Source organism: Triticum aestivum, chromosome 7D (assembly GCF_018294505.1).
Source record: "Triticum aestivum cultivar Chinese Spring chromosome 7D, IWGSC CS RefSeq v2.1, whole genome shotgun sequence".
In the NCBI taxonomy this organism is placed as follows: Eukaryota; Viridiplantae; Streptophyta; class Magnoliopsida; order Poales; family Poaceae; genus Triticum; species Triticum aestivum.
Window position 1 is genome coordinate 181,776,562 of NC_057814.1, and position 19,178 is coordinate 181,795,739.

Here is a 19,178-nt window from a genome sequence, read left to right on the forward strand (position 1 = left end):
GCAGCCAAGGAAACCCTAAAATCAGAGCGGCGAAGGAGGAGCTCCGTCAAGCCGGAGATGTCACGGCTGGGAAGCCCTTTTTATTGCGGACGAAGTTCGGAGACCCGAAGTATGCCCCTCTGGATCAATTATGGAGTGCTTCAGACGCGTACTCGGACTTGGCAATGAGTGCTACTGATGCGACTGAGTTTTTGAAAGATCAGAAAGATCATGAAGTGGAAAGATTGTTCTGGTCGCAATTCAGTATTCCAATGCGTCCGCTGCTGTTAAATGAACAAATGGCCGAGTGGGCCGAGCTCCATAGGTTGTCCGGGCTTGCCATGAGGTCTGTCCTGGATCATCTTTGGCCGGAGGGACCAAGGCCGAATAGTTATTTTGGTTTAGTGCAACGATTCCTTGGTGCTGTGCCACATATCGATGCTACAAAGAGGTCGGCGTGCATAGAGGGTGCGCGGATGGCTCTTGCCCGTGTTAAGACATACTGGGCAGAGATGGAGGCCACCGCTATTGCGACCCGAGGTCCGGCCGTAGGCCAGGTCCCGGCTGAGCACTATTTTGAAGAAGTCCTAGAAGGCGCTCGTTTAATAGAGGCTCAGTGCTCGAAGAGTATCATGTTCGACTGACATGTGTCCCAATTCGCCCGAAAGTATTATGATGCCTCCTGTGCGGCCGTTTATGTATGTAGATAACCTGAAAGTTTGCAGTCGTCGGCTTCAGCCCCCACACATAATGGGGGGGTGTTCGGAAAAGCGCGTATTCACACTTGATCCAACGTCTTGGTCCATTAAGCAGGTGATAGTGCGGCGAACAAGGCAATCAGACTATATAGCTTTAACACTTTCACTTAGCCATAGGAGTTTGACGGCGGGGCTACTATATAGCCCATGGTACTTCCACGCTCATCCGAATACGGTGCGCGTACATACATGACCAGGAAACCGGTCCTTCGTTAATGCGGAGGAATCACGAAGAGTCATCGAGTGGTTGACCAGTCTCGCGCTTTACCATGACAGTCAGTTTTCGGCTTTCTCTGTTGAGGTGCTCATCCAGATGATCCAGGGCACAATCGCAGCAGTTCTCCCGGTGCCACCTTAGCCGATAGAGCGGAACGTAAGGTAGCAAACCACGGGAGCCAGGCAAACCCAACTATTGACCAAAGACATGATTCGGAGCTGATGCATATAAGGCCAAACTCGCGACGCCGAACACTCCCTAAGGTATTCGGACTTTACAACACATGCTGGGCTGAGTAACGCCCTCGATAATAAACCCTTAATTTCCAGACGTGCATTAGTCTGACGTGACGAAATGTCAATAACGCCATCATCCCTCTTGTTTGTGTTGAGTATCCGGAGGGTGTGAAGCAACAAGAGACAGTAAAAAAGGTTTACGCAGGGTCTTAATCTAAAAGAAACCTTTGCGGGGCCCTGCTGCACGTCTGCGCCTGTGTCTCCGTTGTGCAGTATCCTAGAAGGGTGTAGCACGATTATCATCTGTAAAAGAGGAAAAACCCCATGTAAAAGTCTTCTTGCGAAAAATTGGTTATTCTTAATGAACCATTAAAATGCTATCTAAATAGGGTCAAGCCGAACTGTATCCCTTTTGACATGCGGGAAGCCCCTAGCACCACCTATGGGGGTATATCCATCTACCCAATCTCAGGTTTTTCTGAGCTGTTACAGCTAGTGGTGCGCCGGACTCGTCGAGCCGTGTCCGCGGTCTTGACGACCGATCATTTATTCTGGTTGGAGAGGTCGTTCAGTGTTCGGCTGCTAGAGCGGCCACACATTCCTCCGCACGTAAGGAGCGCTCTGTGTTTTCGCTAACTATGATGATGCCACGTGGACCGGGCATCTTAAGCTTAATATAAGCGTAATGCGGTACTGCATTAAAACAAGCGAAGGCCGTTCTTCCGAGTAGTGCGTGATAGCCGCTTCGGAATGGAGCGATGTCGAAGGTTAATTCTTCGCTTCGGAAGTTGTCGGGAGAACCGAATACAACCTCTAGTAGTATAGAGCCCGTGCAGCGGGCCTCTGGGCCTGGTATTACTCCTTTAAAGATAGTATTGCTTTGGCTGATTCTTGTCGGGTCTATCCCCATTTTGCGGACTGAGTCCTGATATAACAGATTAAGACTACTGCCGCCGTCCATAAGGACTCGGGTGAGATGGTACCCGTCAATTATTGGGTCTAGCACCAAGGCAGTCGATCCTCCGTGCCAGATACTAGTCGGGTGATCCCTGCGATCAAAAGTGATCGGGCAGGCCGACCAAGGGTTGAACTTGGGGGTGACGGGCTCCACGGCGCATACGTCTCGGAGTGCACATTTGCTCCTCCTCTTCGTTACGTGGATCATGTTCACTGTTTTGACCTCTGGTGGGAATTTGTTTCTGTCCCCCAGTATTTTGGTGGCGAGGATCATCCTTGTCTTCACTTGGTGTCTCCCTCCCCTTGTGTTCGGCGTTTAGCTTGCCAGCCTGCTTGAAGACCCAGCATTCTCTGTTGGTGTGATTTGCAGGTTTGTCAGAGGTGCCATGAATCTGACATAATCTGTCTAGAATCTTGTTTAGGCTGGACGGTCCATCTCTGCTGCCTTTGAATGGCTTTTTCCGTTGACCGGGTCGAGAGCCCCTGAATCCGGCGTTTACCGCCATGTTGTCTGGGTTGTCTTCATTGTTTCGACGCTTGCTTTTATTGCGTCGCGGTTTTCCATTGCCATCCCTGACTTCGGATGTGCCTGGGTCGCTGGTGCCGCTACAGGCCAGCCAACTGTCTTAGCTCGCGCAAAAGCGGGTCATAAGGCTTGTTAGGGCTGCCATTGTCCTCGGTTTTTCCTGGCCGAGGTGTCTGGCGAGCCATTCATCCTAGACGCTGTGTTTGAAAGCCGCAAAGGCTTCGGCATCCGGGCAGTCAACGATTTGATTCTTCTTAGTGAGGAATCTGTTCCAAAGCTTTCAGGCCGACTCTCCGGGCTGTTGAATTATATGACTTAAATCGTCTGCATCCGGAGGTCGGACATAAGCCCCTTGAAAATTAGCCCTAAAACCCTCCTCAAGCTCTTCCCAACTTCCAATTGAGTTTTCGGGGACGCTTTTCAGCCAGTGCCGAGCTGGTCCTTTCAACTTGAGGGGCAGGTATTTGATGGCGTGGAGATCATCTCCGCGAGCCATGTGGATGTGAAGGATGAAGTCCTCAATCCAGACCCCAGGGTCTGTCGTTCCGACGTATGCCTCTATGTTCACGGGTTTGAATCCCTCTGGAAATTCGTGATCCAGCACCTCATCGGTGAAGCATAGGGGGTGCGCGGCACCCCTGTATTTGGATGTGCCATGTCATTCTGATGGCTATAGTGTTCGGTTTTGATTCCGAGCTGTTATTCGGTCAGTATAGTCGTTTGGTCGGCCATGATTCTGTGCCGGGGCGCGCTTCCTAGATCCGTAGATGGACCTGGTCATACCGGCTTTTTGGTGCAAGTCCTCACGTAAATCGTGTGCTGACTTATGTGCGACATCGTTAGCCGCCCTGTCGCGGCCACGGGGTGGTCGATCCGGCTGATCGGCCGTTTTATTTTTCAGCTGTATGGGCTCTAAAGCCTCGTCATCGAATTCAGGCAGCAGCTTGCGCTTTGGATGGCTCTTTGTGTGGCGACTGCCACCGTACTTTTCTTCAGTGTCGAGCACTTTGTTCCATCTACTGGTGAGTGTATTTTGCGTGGCCTTAAGCCTTTGCTTCTGCTTCTTCAGACTCCCCGCGGTGGCAATAAGCCTTCTATGGAGGTTCTCTTGCTCCAAGCGCCTTTCCGGGATGATGTGTGCATCGTCGTCCGGACTGTTCTCCTCTCCGGAGATAGATTGATGAGCTTTACCCTCGGCGTCGCCGTGATCGGACAGAGGCTCCGTACTATGTTCGCCGTCCGCTGGCTCATCCTACTTTGTTGCTGGGTCCATGTGGTCGTCATTTCCTTTGGAGTCGACCGGGGTATTATTCTTTCTTGCGCTGTTATCGCTGTTTTTGCCGAGGCGGGATTTGGAGCGGCACCTACGTCGTCGCTTTGGTTGCTTCTCGAGGGGATTATCCTTCGCTGCATCCTTCCATTCCTCGTCATTGTTTTCTTTGGGTGTATCCACCATGTATATATCGTGTGTGTAACACCCCGCTTGTAACTTGCCATATTTGTAACTCCGACTCTTGCCATTTTCGGCTTTGTGATATGTTGTTCCCTCCGTTGTCGGGTTTTGTCATTCGTTTTGTATTTTGTCATGTCATGCATTTTCCTGTCATGTCATCATGTGCATTGCATTCGCATACGTGTTCGTCTCATGCATCCGAGCATTTTCCCCGTTGTCCGTTTTCCAATCCGACGCTCCTATCTCCTCCGGTGCACCCCTCTTGTTTTCTTTCGTGTGCGTGTGTCAAACTTTCTCGGAATGGACCGAGGCTTGTCATGTGGCCCTAATATACCACCCTGAGACTACCGGTCAAGTTTCGTTCCATTTGGAGGTCGTTTGGTACTCCAACGGTTAACCGGGCATCCGCAAAGTCCATTTGAGTGTCCAGCAAAAACCCCCTCCAAAACCAGCCCAAAACCAACCAAACTCTCTTCCATGCTCTAGGTCGTTCGATCACGATCGTGTGGGCGAAAACCGCACCTCATTTGGAGCCTCCTAGCTCCCTCTACCTATTTATATGTGGGCATCCCGAAAAACGGAATTGCAGACGAAACCCTAGTTTCTCCACCACGCGCCGCCGAACGAAATCGTCTGCCGACGGACACGTCCGCCCGTCTGCACCGCCGCCCCGCGCCCCGCGCCTGCCGCCTCCTCCGCGCCGCCGTGCTCACCGCCGCCGCCGCCGCGGGCATCGGCGCCGCCGGCTTGCTGTGCCCCGCCGCCGCGGTCGCGCCGCCCCCGCCACCGGCGACCGCCGCCCGTCTCCGGCCTCGCCTCCCCCTCTCCCTCCTTCCTCGCCGGCCGACGAGCTCGAGCTCTTCCTCAGATCCAATCGAAACACTGTGCGTTGACCTCCCCTCGCCCCCTTTTTTTTCCTAAGTCCTCAGATCTTCTCAGCATCTTGCCATGTTCGTAGCTCCATAACTCCTTGCATGTAGCTCCTATTCGCGCGTGTAATATGTCAAATTTTTCGCCTCGTGATGCTCTTCATTTTGTTCAATTGCACCATGTTCATTAGAGGTCATCTTGATGCCCAAATCTCTGTTGGAAGAGGGCTAGTTGTTGTTATTCTCTGGTTCTGATCAGAAATTGGAGATTTGTCATTTTTGTATCATTTAATCTGTGCATCATTTGAGCATGAGCTCTACATGTGTTTTGAAGTATGCCATGCCATCTTTCCAGTGGTGTAGTCCATGTATTTTTGTGATCTCTGTGGTGACTAGCACAAGCATGCAAAGTAGGCCCCGTAATATTTCTGATTTCAGGGACTTGGTGATAGTTGGAGATGTTCAGTAATTTGGAGATGTTCAGTAAGGATGTTTTGTCTTCTGTAATTTTGTTGCCATGTAAACTTGACGCTACAGAGAGATCCATGCATATTTTGGAGATGTTCAGTAAGGATGTTTTGTAGCCATAGTTGTAATTGATCCATTCCTGCAATTTTTTACAATTATGGAGTGCCATAGCATGACTCAATCTTGCTCTACTTTTGCTATAAAATATTTCCGGCAGATTTTTAACATGCTATGCAATTTTTCTAAGCTTATTGGCTTATTGTAGTTGATCCATACATGCTATGCTATTGTTCTTGCCATGGATAGCTTCATAAACATGCCATCTTGCTGTAGGTGTGCTTGGTTTGTAGTGCATTGCTCTGTAGTGAGTGCATCAACCTCACAAAGAGGCCTACATATTAATATTTCTGCCATGCTCTGTTTTTCTGCTAAGTCTGAAACCTGATAACGAAACTTGCTATGTTTACATGCTTGCCATCATATCTTCTGGTCCTTTTTGGCTTATGGTCAGTAAGGGATTTTTGTCATATGAATTTAGTAGAACACTGCCATGCCTTGCTTTGCTATGTTAAGTTCCTGTAGCATGTTGATTTCGTGCTCTGAACATTGCTACCTGATGCTATTTTCTGCCATGTCCAGTTTTTCACCAAGTCTGTGAACCTGTAATCTTTTGCACTTTTTCCATGCTTGTTTGAGCTTGATATGTTGTGAACTAGCCGTAGCTCAGTTTTCCTCTTTTGTCAAGCATCTCCTGTAGTTTACTGCAATGTGCTTTGTTGCTATGTTGGGGTGCTGTAGCATTGTTGCTTGTTGCATTTTAAGTGCTATCTTGCTGTTAATCGCAGATTCGTGTCATTCTTGTTTTGCTTGCCATTTGCAAACCGTGCATCCGATTCCGGTGATCTTTATATCGATTTCGACCGAAATCATCTCATCTTTCCAGTGGCATGCTTGGTTTGCCAAGTTACATCCATGTTCATCATTTTTCCTTCCGGAGCACGCATATGCATCGCATATCATATCTCGCATATCATACATGTTTTGCATCATGTTGCTTGTGCATTCCTCGTTGTTGATTGTGGTTCCATTTGTTTGTGTTCTTGTCTTGGGTAGAGCCAGGAGACGAGTTCGTGAATGTGGAACCTGTTGAGTACGCTTACGAGGATCAAGCTTTCGACAACTATGAGAACCTTGCATGCAAGATGACCACCCCTCGAAATGACTTCTATCTTTGCTATGCTAGTTGTTCGCTCTATTGCCATGCTCGCTACCTATCACTTGCTATATCATGTCTCCCATTTTAGCCATGTCAGCCCTAACCATCCTTTCCTAGCAAACCGTTGTTTGGCTAAGTTACCGCTTTGCTCAGCCCCTCTTATAGCGTTGCTAGTTGCAGGTGAAGTTGAAGTTTGTTCCATGTCGGAACATGGATATGTTGGGATATCACAATATCTCTTATTTAATTAATGCATCTATATATTTTGGTAAAGGGTGGAAGGCTCGGCCTTATGCCTGGTGTTTTGTTCCACTCTTGCCGCCCTAGTTACTGTTATACCGGGATTATGTTCCTTGAGTTTGCGGTCCTTACACGGTCGGGTGATTTATGGGACCCCCTTGACAGTTCGCCTTGAATAAAACTCCTCCAGCAAGGCCCAACCTTGGTTTTACCATTTTCCACCTAAGCCTTTTCCCCCGGGTTTTCGCGAGCCCGAGGGTCATCTTATTTTAAACCCCCGGACCAGTGCTCCTTCGAGTGCTGGCCCAAACCGAGCGATGTCCGGCGCCCCCTGGGCAACCAGGGTCTATGCCAACCCGACGTCTGGCTCATCTGTTGTGCCCCGAGAACGAGATATGTGCAGCTCCTATTGGGATTTGTCGGCACATTCGAGGGCTTTGCTGGTCTTGTTTTACCATTGTCGAAATGTCTTATAAACCGGGATTCCGAGACTGATCGGGTCTTTTCGGGAGAAGGTTTATCCTTCGTTGACCGTGAGAGCTTATGATGGGCTATGTTGGGACACCCCTGCAGGGTATTATCTTTCGAAAGCCGTGCCCGCGGTTATGAGGCAGATGGGAATTTGTTAATGTCCGGTTGTAGATAACTTGTCACTTGACCCAATTAAAATACAACAATTGCATGTATAGCCGTGATGGTCTCTTCTCGACGGAGTCCGGGAAGTGAACACGGTCTGAGTTATGCATGACGTAAGTAGGTGTTCAGGACCTCTTCTTGGTCATTGCTAGATGACGTCCGTTCCGTTGCTTCTCTTCTCGCTCTCATTTGCGCAAGTTAGCCACCATATATGCTTTTGCCGCTGCAGCTCCACCTCTTTACACCATCCTTTCCTACAAGCTTAAATAGTGTTGATCTCGCGGGTGTGAGATTGCTGAGTCCCCGCGACTCACAGATTCTACCAAAACAGTTGCAGGTGCCGACGATGCCAGTGCAGATGATGGCGTCGATCTCAAGTGGGAGTTCGACGAGGAACATGGTCGTTACTATGTGTCTTTTCCTGATGATCAGTAGTGGAGCCCAGTTGGGACGATCGGGGATCTAGCATTTGGGGTTGTCTTATTTTCATCTGGATTTTGACCGTAGTCGGTCTATATGTTTGTATTTTGGATGATGTATGAATTATATTTATGTATTGTGTGAAGTGGCGATTGTAAGCCAACTCTTTATCCCATCCTTGTTCATTACATGGGATTGTGTGAAGATGACCCTTCTCGCGACAAAACCACTATGCGGTTATGCCTCTAAGTCGTGCCTCGACACGTGGGAGATATAGCCGCATCGTGGGCGTTACAGTGTGATGAAGTGGCTGTCCAGCGCCCTGTGGGCGGTGGTTCCTGTTCCTCTCCTGCATCGTCGTCCATACCGTCGATGTCTTCGGAGTCGAAATCAAGCATGTCGGTTAAATCGTTGATAGTAGCTATTAAGTGGGTGGTGGGTGGGGAACGAATTTCTTCGTCGTCCGCTTCCCACTCGAGCCGGACATAGTTCGGCCGAGGGTCTCCTAACAAGGAGAGAGACCTTAATGAATCTAGCACGTCGCCCAACGGCGAGTGTTGGAAAATATCCGCGGAGGTAAACGCCATGATCGGTGCCCAATCAGATTCGATAGGCGCGGACGCAAGCGGTTTAGAGCCCGTGGCCGGGGACGAATCCAGGGGTTCGGCCACACAGGTCTCATAAGAGGTGATGTCAGTATTTGGTTCTAACGCCGCTGAGTGTGCGACCTCCGTGGCGGGGTCCATCCACCCGTCCTCGGACGGCACGATCTGCTCCGGATTGAGGACCGGAGAAGGCACAGGTGTGATCTCCCGAACACCGTCCGACAGCAGAGCCAAGTCATGCTCGTCGTGACTGTGCGGCGCACCTGACATGGGCTCGAATCCGTCGGAGATCAAGTCTCCGCGGATGTCGGCGGTATAGTTTAAGCTTCCAAACCTGACCTGACGGCCAGGGGCGTAGCTCTCGATCTGCTCCAGATGGCCAAGCGAGTTGGCCCGCAGTGCGAAGCCGCCAAATACGAAGATCTGCCGGGGGAGAAAAACCTCACCCTAGATCGCATCGTTGCCGATGATCAAAGGAGCCATCAAGCCTTATGGTGATGGCACAGTGGAACTCTCAATGAAAGCACCAATGTCGGTGTCAAAACCGGCGGATCTCGGGTAGGGGGTCCCGAACTGTGTTTCTAAGGCGGATGGTAACAGGAGGCGGGGGACACAATGTTTACCCAGGTTCGGGCCCACTCGATGGAGGTAATAACCTACTTCCTACTTGTTTGATCTTGATGATATGAGTATTACAAGAGTTGATCTACCACGAGATCGTAGAGGCTAAACCCTAGCAGCTAGCATATGATTATGATTGTCGTTGTCCTATGGAATAAACCCTCCGGTTTATATAGACACCGGAAGCGGCTAGGGTTACACAGAGTCGGTTACAAGGGAGGAGATCTACGCAAGCTTGCCTTCCACGCAAAGGAGAGTCCCATCCGGACACGGGACGAAGTCTTCAATCTTGTATCTTCATAGCCCAACAGTCCGGCCAAAGTATATAGTCCGGCTGTCCGAGGACCCCCTAATCCAGGACTCCCTCAAACGGTATGGGTGAGAAGACGCAGACCAAAATACTCGTTAATGTTCTTCGGTATATGCCAATCGTACCAAGACTTCAACGTCTTTTCATGGTCGAAGAGACGGCCAGATAGATGACATGGCACAAAACAGGCAAAAGAACCGAACTAGATGCGGATGGGAATGTGATGATGGTGCACACATCGGATGGTGAAGCGTGGAAGCGCTTCGATGCATTACATAAGGAAAAAACGGCAGATCCAAGGCATCCTCAAGTCGCCGTCAGCACAGATGGGTTCAGTGTGTTTGGTCAGATGGCAACCCCATACAACTGTTGGCCCGTGTTTGTCATTCCACTCAATCTCGCCCTCCCCCCCCCCCGGGGCAGATTATGCAAAGAAAGAACATTTTCCTGACGTTGATAATTCCAGGGCCCAACTATCTGGGGAAGAATATGAATGTGTACATGCAGCCGCTTAAGGACGAATTGCAAGAAGCTTGGGATAATGGGTTCAAGACATACGACGCCTTTAGCAAACAGAACTTCATAATGCGTGCCTGGTACATGTACTCGACGCATGACTTGCCGGCGTATGCGCTATTCGTTGGCTGGTGTGTGCATGGAAGGTTCCTGTGCCCCACATGCAAGGGAGCTCTTGAGTTTCATTGGCTGATGGCAGGGCACAAGTATAGTTGCTTCGACTTGCATAGACCGTTTCTACATCCTGGCCATAAGTTCAGGAAAGACAAGAAGAACTTCATCAAAGGTAGAGTTGTCAAACACTCTGCACCACCTGCGTTGACAGGCCAACAGACCCTAGATCAGTTAAACACTCTCGAGCCAGATCCAGAGCGTCTAGGGTATTTCAAGGGGTATAATAAGGAACACGCCTGGACTCAAAAGACATGCTTCTGGGATCTGCCTTACTTCAAAGACCTCCTTTGCCCACACAACATTGACGTGATGCACACTAAAAAGAATATCGCCGAAGCCATTTTTGGTACATTGTTCGGCATAGAGGGGAAATCTAAGGATAATACTAAGGCTAGAGTCGATCAAGAGGAGCTATGTGATAGACCGTTACAAAACATGAAAGAACCGAAAGGAAAGGGGAACTAGACGAAGCGAAAGGCATGGTTCAATCTTGGAAGGCCAGCTATGAAGGAAATTATTTTGTGGGTGAAAATGCAGTTGATGTTCCCCGATGGGTATGCAGCAACTCTAAAGAGGGGAGCGAGTCTTCAAAATTCAAAATATTTGGTCTAAAAAGTCATGATTGGCACGTATGGATTGAGCGGATAATGCCGGTGATGTTGCGTGGCTTCATCCCTGAGGATGAATGGCTAGTACTGGCAGAGCTGAGCTATTTCTTCCGTGTTCTTTGTGTGAAATAACTATCGCCTGGCCTCCTAGAAGAAATGGAACAGTTGGCGCCAGAGTTGATCTGCAAGTTAGAGAAGATCTTTCCGCCAAGCTTCTTTAATCCAATGCAACACTTGATTTTGCATCTCCCGACCGAGGCACGATTGGGGGGCCCGTGCAAAATCGTTGGTGCTACTCAACTGAGAGGATGCAGAAGACGCTTCAAGCAAAATGTAAAAATAAACATAGAATAGAAGCATCGATGGCGGAGGCATTCATCACTGAGGAGGCGGCAAACTTCGTGACAGCACACTACGAAGCCAAGAATCATCATTTGCATAATCCGAAGCCTCGGTACAATGCTGACGAACCTCAAAAGGGTCAATCCGACCTCAGACTATTCAAAGGGAATCTCGCACCAGCCGGTGGTTGGAAACCAGTAAGGTTGGATGTTGAAGAATGGCGGACCATTTCGCTGTATCTCTTCAACAACCTAACAGAAGTGCGGCCGTACATCGAGTAAGATCTCGGTACATTGTTTCACAACTTCTAATTCCTGTGAACTTCTCTTATTCCTGGATATTTGATGTAGTCGATACGTCACCATATTCTCGTATGGAGCGGTGATCCAAAAGGATTCCGTCGAAGAGTATGAGCTTCTAGCAAAACAAGGAGCCGAATATCCCGGTTTCATCTCTTGGTTCAAAAAAACGGTAATTTCCATTAGACCCTTTCTTTTCTTTGGCTAATTTGCGACTAATGCAACAATCCTTTCGTATTAAACTTGTAGGCTAATTCAGAGATTATGGATGCCGAATTGACACAAGTAGCTAATGGTTTTGACTATAAGGTCCGTTCATTTGACAAATACGACATCAACGGGTATCGCTTTCGTACCTATGGCAAAGAGCTATCTATGGCCGACCGAAAGTCTACAAATTGTTGTGTCTCTGCTATCGGCGAAGGAGGTATCGAGTATTATGGAAGAGTTGAAGCAATTTATGAACTTGAATTCTATGGTGAAAACCCACCAAACGTCGTAGTCTTCAGATGTTATTGGTTCCAGCCGAGGGAGACTAGAAGGACTCATGAACATATAGGGCTAGTCGAAATCAAACAAAGCACCCATTTGGATGTTCCCGATGTCTATATTACGGCTCAACAGGCAACCCAAGTTTTCTATCTACCGTGGGCCTGTCAAAGTGATCCAAATCTCAGTGGTTGGGACGTCGTTTATGAAGTGCCGCCACGTGTTAGACCACCTCCCCCCAATGAAAAGGATTATGAACCTCACATTAACCAAGACACATATGACGAAGGAGAATTCTTCCAAGAAACACGTCTTTCCAAAAAACGTTTCAAGAACCGCTCTACTCCACCCCAGAACATTGAAGTAGACAACGATAGTGAATCCGACTTCACCCCTGAGCTGGAACAAGAAGAGCCGGAAGAAGAAGAAGTTACTGCTGCAGATGACCTGTCAATGCTTGAACGATTACGTAAAGGTGGCCTTCCACATGATGATGCATTTATTAATGATGATGATGAGCACGTCATTACCGATAGTGATGATGATGATGCTTTTATTAATGATGATGACGAGCACGTCATTACCGATAATGATTATTAGGTATTCAAATTTTTATGTTGTACTTGATTTATATAGTTATTTGTATGATTGTATGATCTATATAGTTGGTATTTATAATTTTCTTACTTTGTATGATTGTTTCTTATACATAGTGCCATGGTCTTGATTTCCGTCCCGGTCGACCCTCGCCTGCTTTATGATTCGGATGTGGTAAAATATTTTTCATAACTATTTGTTGCATTTTGCATTTATGAAAATTATGGCCATCAAGTTGACATAGAGATATTTTAATCTAGGAGGTATGTGAACCGGAATTTGAAACGGACCCTCTTGTCGAGAAGTTAAATTTAGTTCAAAAAGAAAATGAGTATTTGAAAGAAAAAATTAGAAGAATTGAAGAAGAGAAGATGACATTGGAGTTGTATGTTGCCGATGCCATCGATGATCACAAGATGAAGATGAATGCAATGCGCTTGAAGATGGATGCAATGCGCCTGAAGCTTAAGAAGATTAGAAAATATGCCATTGATAATGTGGCTTGGTATCATTATGCCGTTGGATCAATTGTTACCTTAGTTGCGATCTTCATTACATTTGTTGTGATAAGGGTAAGTTTTCTCTAGTGTTTTGCTTTACAAATGGATACTTAGCTTATTTTCCTCCTAAATGGCATAATTACCTAAGTTAGATAAAAAAATAAGCTATGCTTAGCTTATTCAGTTCATTTATGACATACTTAGCATACTTAGGTAAAAAATGACATAATAATCTTTGTTAGCTCCAAAATGATATAGACTTAGCTTATTTTCCTCAAAAATGACATAATAACCTTACTAAGCTCCAAAATGACCTATTTACCTACCTTAGCTCTAAAATGACCTACACTTAGCATTTTTACCTAGCCCAATAAAATGACATTTTTACCTACCGTAGTTAGAAGAAGAAGAAGAAGATAAAGAAGAGGAGAGGAGAAAAAGAAAGAGAAGAAAACAAATCTTCTTCTTCTTCTAACTAGTCTTCTTCTTCTTCCTCTTCTTCTAACTAGTCTTCTTCTTCTTCTTCTAACTTTCATCTTTCCCAATTTGCAGATTTTCTTTACATGAGGAAGCTTGGATTCATGGAGTGTACTATTCTTCTGGTGCTTCCTTGTTGTTTATGAAAACTTGTTTGGATATGTATGTCTATATGGATATGTTGTTGGAAACTTGTTTCTGGTCCAACATATATGGATATGTTGGACTTTGTTGAACTATGTTGTTGGATTGGATGAAATATGTTGTTGGACATGCTGTTGGATATGTTGGATATGTATGCATGTATATCTGTGTTTGAAACCATGTCTAATTAATGGGATTTAAATAAAAACAGGGGATATATAGCCTCTTTGACGTCCTCTAGCAGACGGCAAAGAGGACACGTGGCAGCCACCTGTGTAAACTGGGAACACTGGCTGCCTATTTGGTCATTTTGCCGTCCACTGGCAGACGGCAAAGTGTCCAGCTATGTCGTCTGCCAGCAGACGGCAAAGATTCAAACCTCTTTGCCGTCTGTTGGCGGACAGCATATCTGGACACATGGCAGCTTCCCAGTGCTGCCTAGCTGGGCTCTTTGCCGTCCGTCAGCGGACGACAAAGAGCTTTGACTCTTTGCCGTCCGCTGGCAGAAGGCAAAGAGCGCTGTTAACCCCCTAATGGCTCTCACGCCACCGCTCTGCCGTCCGCTGTCTTTGCCGTCTGCTGGCCTCGGATGGCGGGCGGCGTAATCCTTTGCCGTCCGTTTCTAAGAAGCGGACGGCAAAGAAGGCCTTTGTTGGCACGCGTTCATCCGGACAGTTTGCCGTCCGCTAGCGGACGGCAAAGAAGTTTGCCGTCCATGATCTATGCCTTTGCCATCCGCCATGGCGGACGGCAAAGAAGCTGATTCCAGTAGTGCATGGACCCAGCTGTCATCCTCTCCATGTAAAGTACTCTTCCGATGGAAGTCGTTCCTTGACCACGTTGACCACGCCGTGGCGAGAGCACCAGGGCGGTGGACAAAGGTGAGGCCTAGGAAGGGGACGACGCGAAGCCGGGGAAGACGCGGCAGTGGAAGCCCACGCGGAGAGGAGTCCGAGGGTTCACTGGTTCAACTTTGGTGTGAGCCTGCCGTCGCCGGAGGGCCTGGCTAGCAGTGGAAGTAGTAGGGGGCGGTGAGGCCTCAACGGCAGCACAGCCGGCCACTGGAGGTAGGAGCAGGCGGTCTCGCCGGCGCAGGTTTGGGCGGCTGGTTCAAGAAGAGCAGCGATTGAAGAAACAACAGGACCGTTCGATTCAAATCCAACGGTCACTGCTGCTAGAATCGTTTGTTGACTAAGTTGAGAGAGCCATGCGTATGCGCCAACTTAGTAGGCCCATAGGCCAGCCTCCGAACCGGTGCGCCCTAGATGTCAGTGGGAGGAATCTTTTTTTCGCATAATAAGGAGGCAGTTGATTGCGTGCGGCCAGGCCGGCGGAGGGAGTAGGGTGGGCCGGTGAAGCCTGCGCGGCATGACAGCGGGCCACAAGAGAAGGGAGCAGGCAGTCCCGCAGGCGCTGGTTTAGGCGGCTGCAGTAGGAAGATCAGAGATTGAAGAAGCACGTCGGCCGTTGGATGGACATCCAATAGTCACTGCTGCTAGAATCGTGTGTTGACTGACAAAGCCTTGCTTAAACAAGTCAACCTCGAAATTTGTGGCGTGTACAGCCCATTTGCTATTATTTTTATAATTTTTACTTATTTTCTAATTCATATAGGCCTAGCTTGGGTATTCTTCAAAAAGAAATAGTGGCCTACCTATTTTCCCGAAGAAAAAACTGCTGGGCTGGTCATGTTGTTAGACGGGCTACAGAGACCGCACAACTGAGTTTATAGCATTGTGACGCCCCCGATTTGACCGCACACTAATCATGCACGCAAATGTGTACGATCAAGATCAGGGACTCACGGGAAGATGTCACAAAACAACTCTAAAACATAAATAAGTCATACAAGCATCATAATACAAGCCAGGGGCCTCGAGGGCTCGAATACAAGTGCTCGATCATAGACGAGTCAGCGGAAGCAACAATATCTGAGTACAGACATAAGTTAAACAAGTTTTCCTTAAGAAGGCTAGCACAAAAGTAGCAACGATCGAAAAGGCAAGGCCTCCTGCCTGGGACCTCCTAACTACTCCTCGAAGCCGAACTCCATGTAGAATCATCCTCGGGATCTCTAGCTCCTGGACTCCAGCATCTGGTTGCGACAATCAGGTATAGAAAGGGGAAAAGAGGGAGAAAAGCAACCGTGAGTACTCATCCAAAGTACTCGCAAGCAAGGAGCTACACTACATATGCATGGGTATATGTGTAAAGGGTCATGTCGGTGGACTGAACTGCAGAATGCCAGAATAAGAGGGGGATAGCTAATCCTGTCGAAGACTACGCTTCTGGCAGCCTCCATCTTGCAGCATGTAGAAGAGAGTAGATTGAAGTCCTCCAAGTAGCATCGTATAGCATAATCCTACCCGGCGATACCCTCCTCGTCGCCCTGTTAGAGAGCGATCACCGGGTTATATCTGGCACTTGGAAGGGTGTATTTTATTAAGTATCCGGTTCTAGTTGTCATAAGGTCAAGGTACAACTCCGGGTCGTCCTTTTACCGAGGGACACGGCTATTCGAATAGATAATCTTCCCTGCAGGGGTGCACCACATAACCCAACACGCTCGATCCCATTTGGCCGGACACACTTTTCTGGGTCATGCCCGGCCTCGTAAGATCAACGTGTCACAGCCCCACCTAAGCACAACAGAGAGGTCAGCACGCCGGTCTAACCCTATGCGCGCAGGGGTCTGGGCCCATCGCCCTATGCACACCTGCACGTTGCGTACGCGGCGAGAAGCAGACCTAGCCTAGTGGCGTTCCAGTCCAATCCGGCGCGCGCCACTCAGTCGCTGACGTCACGAAGGCTTCGGCTGATACCACGACGCCGGGATACCCATAACTACTCCCGCGTAGATGGTTAGTGCGTATAGACCAAATGGCCAGACTCAGCTCAAATACCAAGAACTCGTTAAGCGTGTTATGTATCTGCGAACGCCGACCAGGGCCAGGCCCACCTCTCTCATAGGTGGTTTCAACCTGCCCTGTCGCTCCGCCACAAAGTAGCAGTCAAGGGCCGTCAGGAACCCAGTCCCACCTCTACCGGGGTCGAGCCACCTGTCCTTTCAGCCCCCTCATCAGAATCACTTGCGGGTACTCAAGGAGCCGACCCGACTTTAGTCACCACATGTGTCATGTATATAAATTATATAATATATACCCGTGATCACCTCCCGAAGTGATCACGGCCCAGTAGTATAGCATGGCAGACGGACAAGAGTGTAGGGCCACTGATGGAACACTAGCATCCTATACTAAGCAGTAGGATAGCAGGTAAGGGTAACAACTGTAGCAACAATGACAGGCTATGCATCAGGATAGGATTAACGGAAAGCAGTAACATGCTACACTACTCTAATGCAAGCAGTATAGAGAAGAATAGGCGATATCTGGTGATCAAGGGGGGGGCTTGCCTGGTTGCTCTGGCAAGTAGGAGGGGTCGTCAACTCCGTAGTCGAACTGGGCAGCAGCAGTGTCGGTCTCGTAGTCTACCGGAGAGAAGAGGGGGAAGAAACAGTAAATACGGAGCAAACAAAGCATCACAAAACATAAGGAGGCAAAATGCGGTGCTAGGTATGCCCTAACGCGGTAGTAAGCGATACCGACGAAGGGGGGAAACATCCGGGAAAATATCCCCGGTGTTTCACGTTTTCGGACAGATGAACCGGAGGTGAAATGTTGCAGGTTCACTATGCTAGGGACGTGTGGTGGACGAACGGACTGCGTATCCGGATTCGTCTCGTCGTTCTGAGCAACTTTCATGTAGAAAGTATTTTCATCTGAGCTACGGTTTAAAAGATATGATTTTTTAAAGATTTACTAATTTCTGGAATTTAATTAATCATTTAATTTAGTTCGAAATTGGATTTATGACATCAGCATGATGTCATGCTGACATCAGCAGTCAACTGGGGTTGACTAAGTCAAACTGACATGTGGGTCCAGTGGGACCCACCTGTCATTCTCTGTTTAGGTTAATTAGGGTTTAGCTAAACTAATTACTGTTTAATTAAATTAACAGGTTAATATTAGATTAATTCAATAGGATTAATTAACTTAATTAATTTAGTTAATTAATTAAATTTATTATTATTATTTATTTTATTTTTTTATAAATCCTCTTTCGTTTCGTCATCGTTGTTGTTTCTTTTAGCAGGCCCCATCTGTCGGTTGCTCAGCCTAGCCACCAGAGGCTAACGGGCGCGGGTTAATAGGGGTGGAGCGGAGCGGAGCCACGAGGCTCGCGGGCGCCGGCGGACAAGGGTCGCGCGGGCGGCGACCCGAGCATGGCTGGGCCAGCAGCCGGAGCAGCTGTGGGCAGCAACGGCGGGTGGTGGCTACAGCGAGCGGTGGGGGCACGGGTGCGGCCCGACGGACGCGACGGCAGGATAATGAGAGGAGCGCGGGCAGGGGAGGCCGGATGCGAGGGAGCGGCATCACCGACGAGCAGCAGCAGAGCAGACCGTGGAGCAGGGGGCACATCCCTCGGCGGATGCGAGCGCGGGATGCGTGCGGTGACCACGGCGGCAGAGGGACTGCAGGTAGGCAGAGGAGGCAGGTGCGGTGGCCAGCGAGGTCGAGCGGGGGTGGCGCGGTCGGCCGGCGAGCGGGACTAGCGGATGCAGGGGTAGGGGCATGAGGCGCGGACGCGGGACGGCGCCGGCGGGCACAGATAGCGCGTGTGGTGGCCGACGGTGCGTGATTGGCGACGGGGAGACGTGCAGGAGCGGGCGCAAAGAGGAAAGAGGAGGCCAAAGGCCTCACCAGCGTTGCAGGGGTTCGTTCGCCGAGGCTTGGGGAAGCCGGCGTGGGGGAATATGAGGAGGCGTCCGGCGGCGGCTGTGATGGGGTCGGGGCGGTCCGGCGAGCGACGAGGGTCGGTGAAGGCCATTGGGGAGGGGTACGGGGACGCGAGCCGGCGGATCCGGCGATGATGCTCGGTGGCGGGGCGCGGTCGGGGTTGAGCCCCAATCCAGATCGGGGGGGCGAGAGGAAGGAGAGAGTGGGGTGGGTATCGTGCGGGGGGGGCGAGGGAGTGTGTGCGCCGGGGGTTAGGGTTTCAGGTGTGAGGCCATATAGGCCAGGGGGTTAGGTGGGCCAGTTGGCCTGGCTGCCAGATGGGCCGGTTGGCCCAGTGCGGGGGGAGGGTGTCCCCTTTATTTAGTTTTGCTTCTCTCTTTTCTTTTTATTTATTTTCCTTTTCTGTTTTATTAAATTTTAGTTTTTATAAAATACAAAAGTAGTATCTAAAATAGTATTAATAAATATGCTACCGCCACGATTATTATTTTAAAAGCATTTAAATAATTGTTCTTGCTACGTTTTATTCATTTTAGAATATTCAAACATTTTATAAAAGTTTGGTCCTCCTCCATAATTGCCTATGCATTATTTGGCACAACCTGAACATTTTTGTTTTATTTGAAAACTTTTATTGTTTCTCTTTAATTTGAAGTTGAATTCCTAATCGGTTTTGAACTAATGTGAGATTATCAACACTAACCGAGGTGACGTGGCAT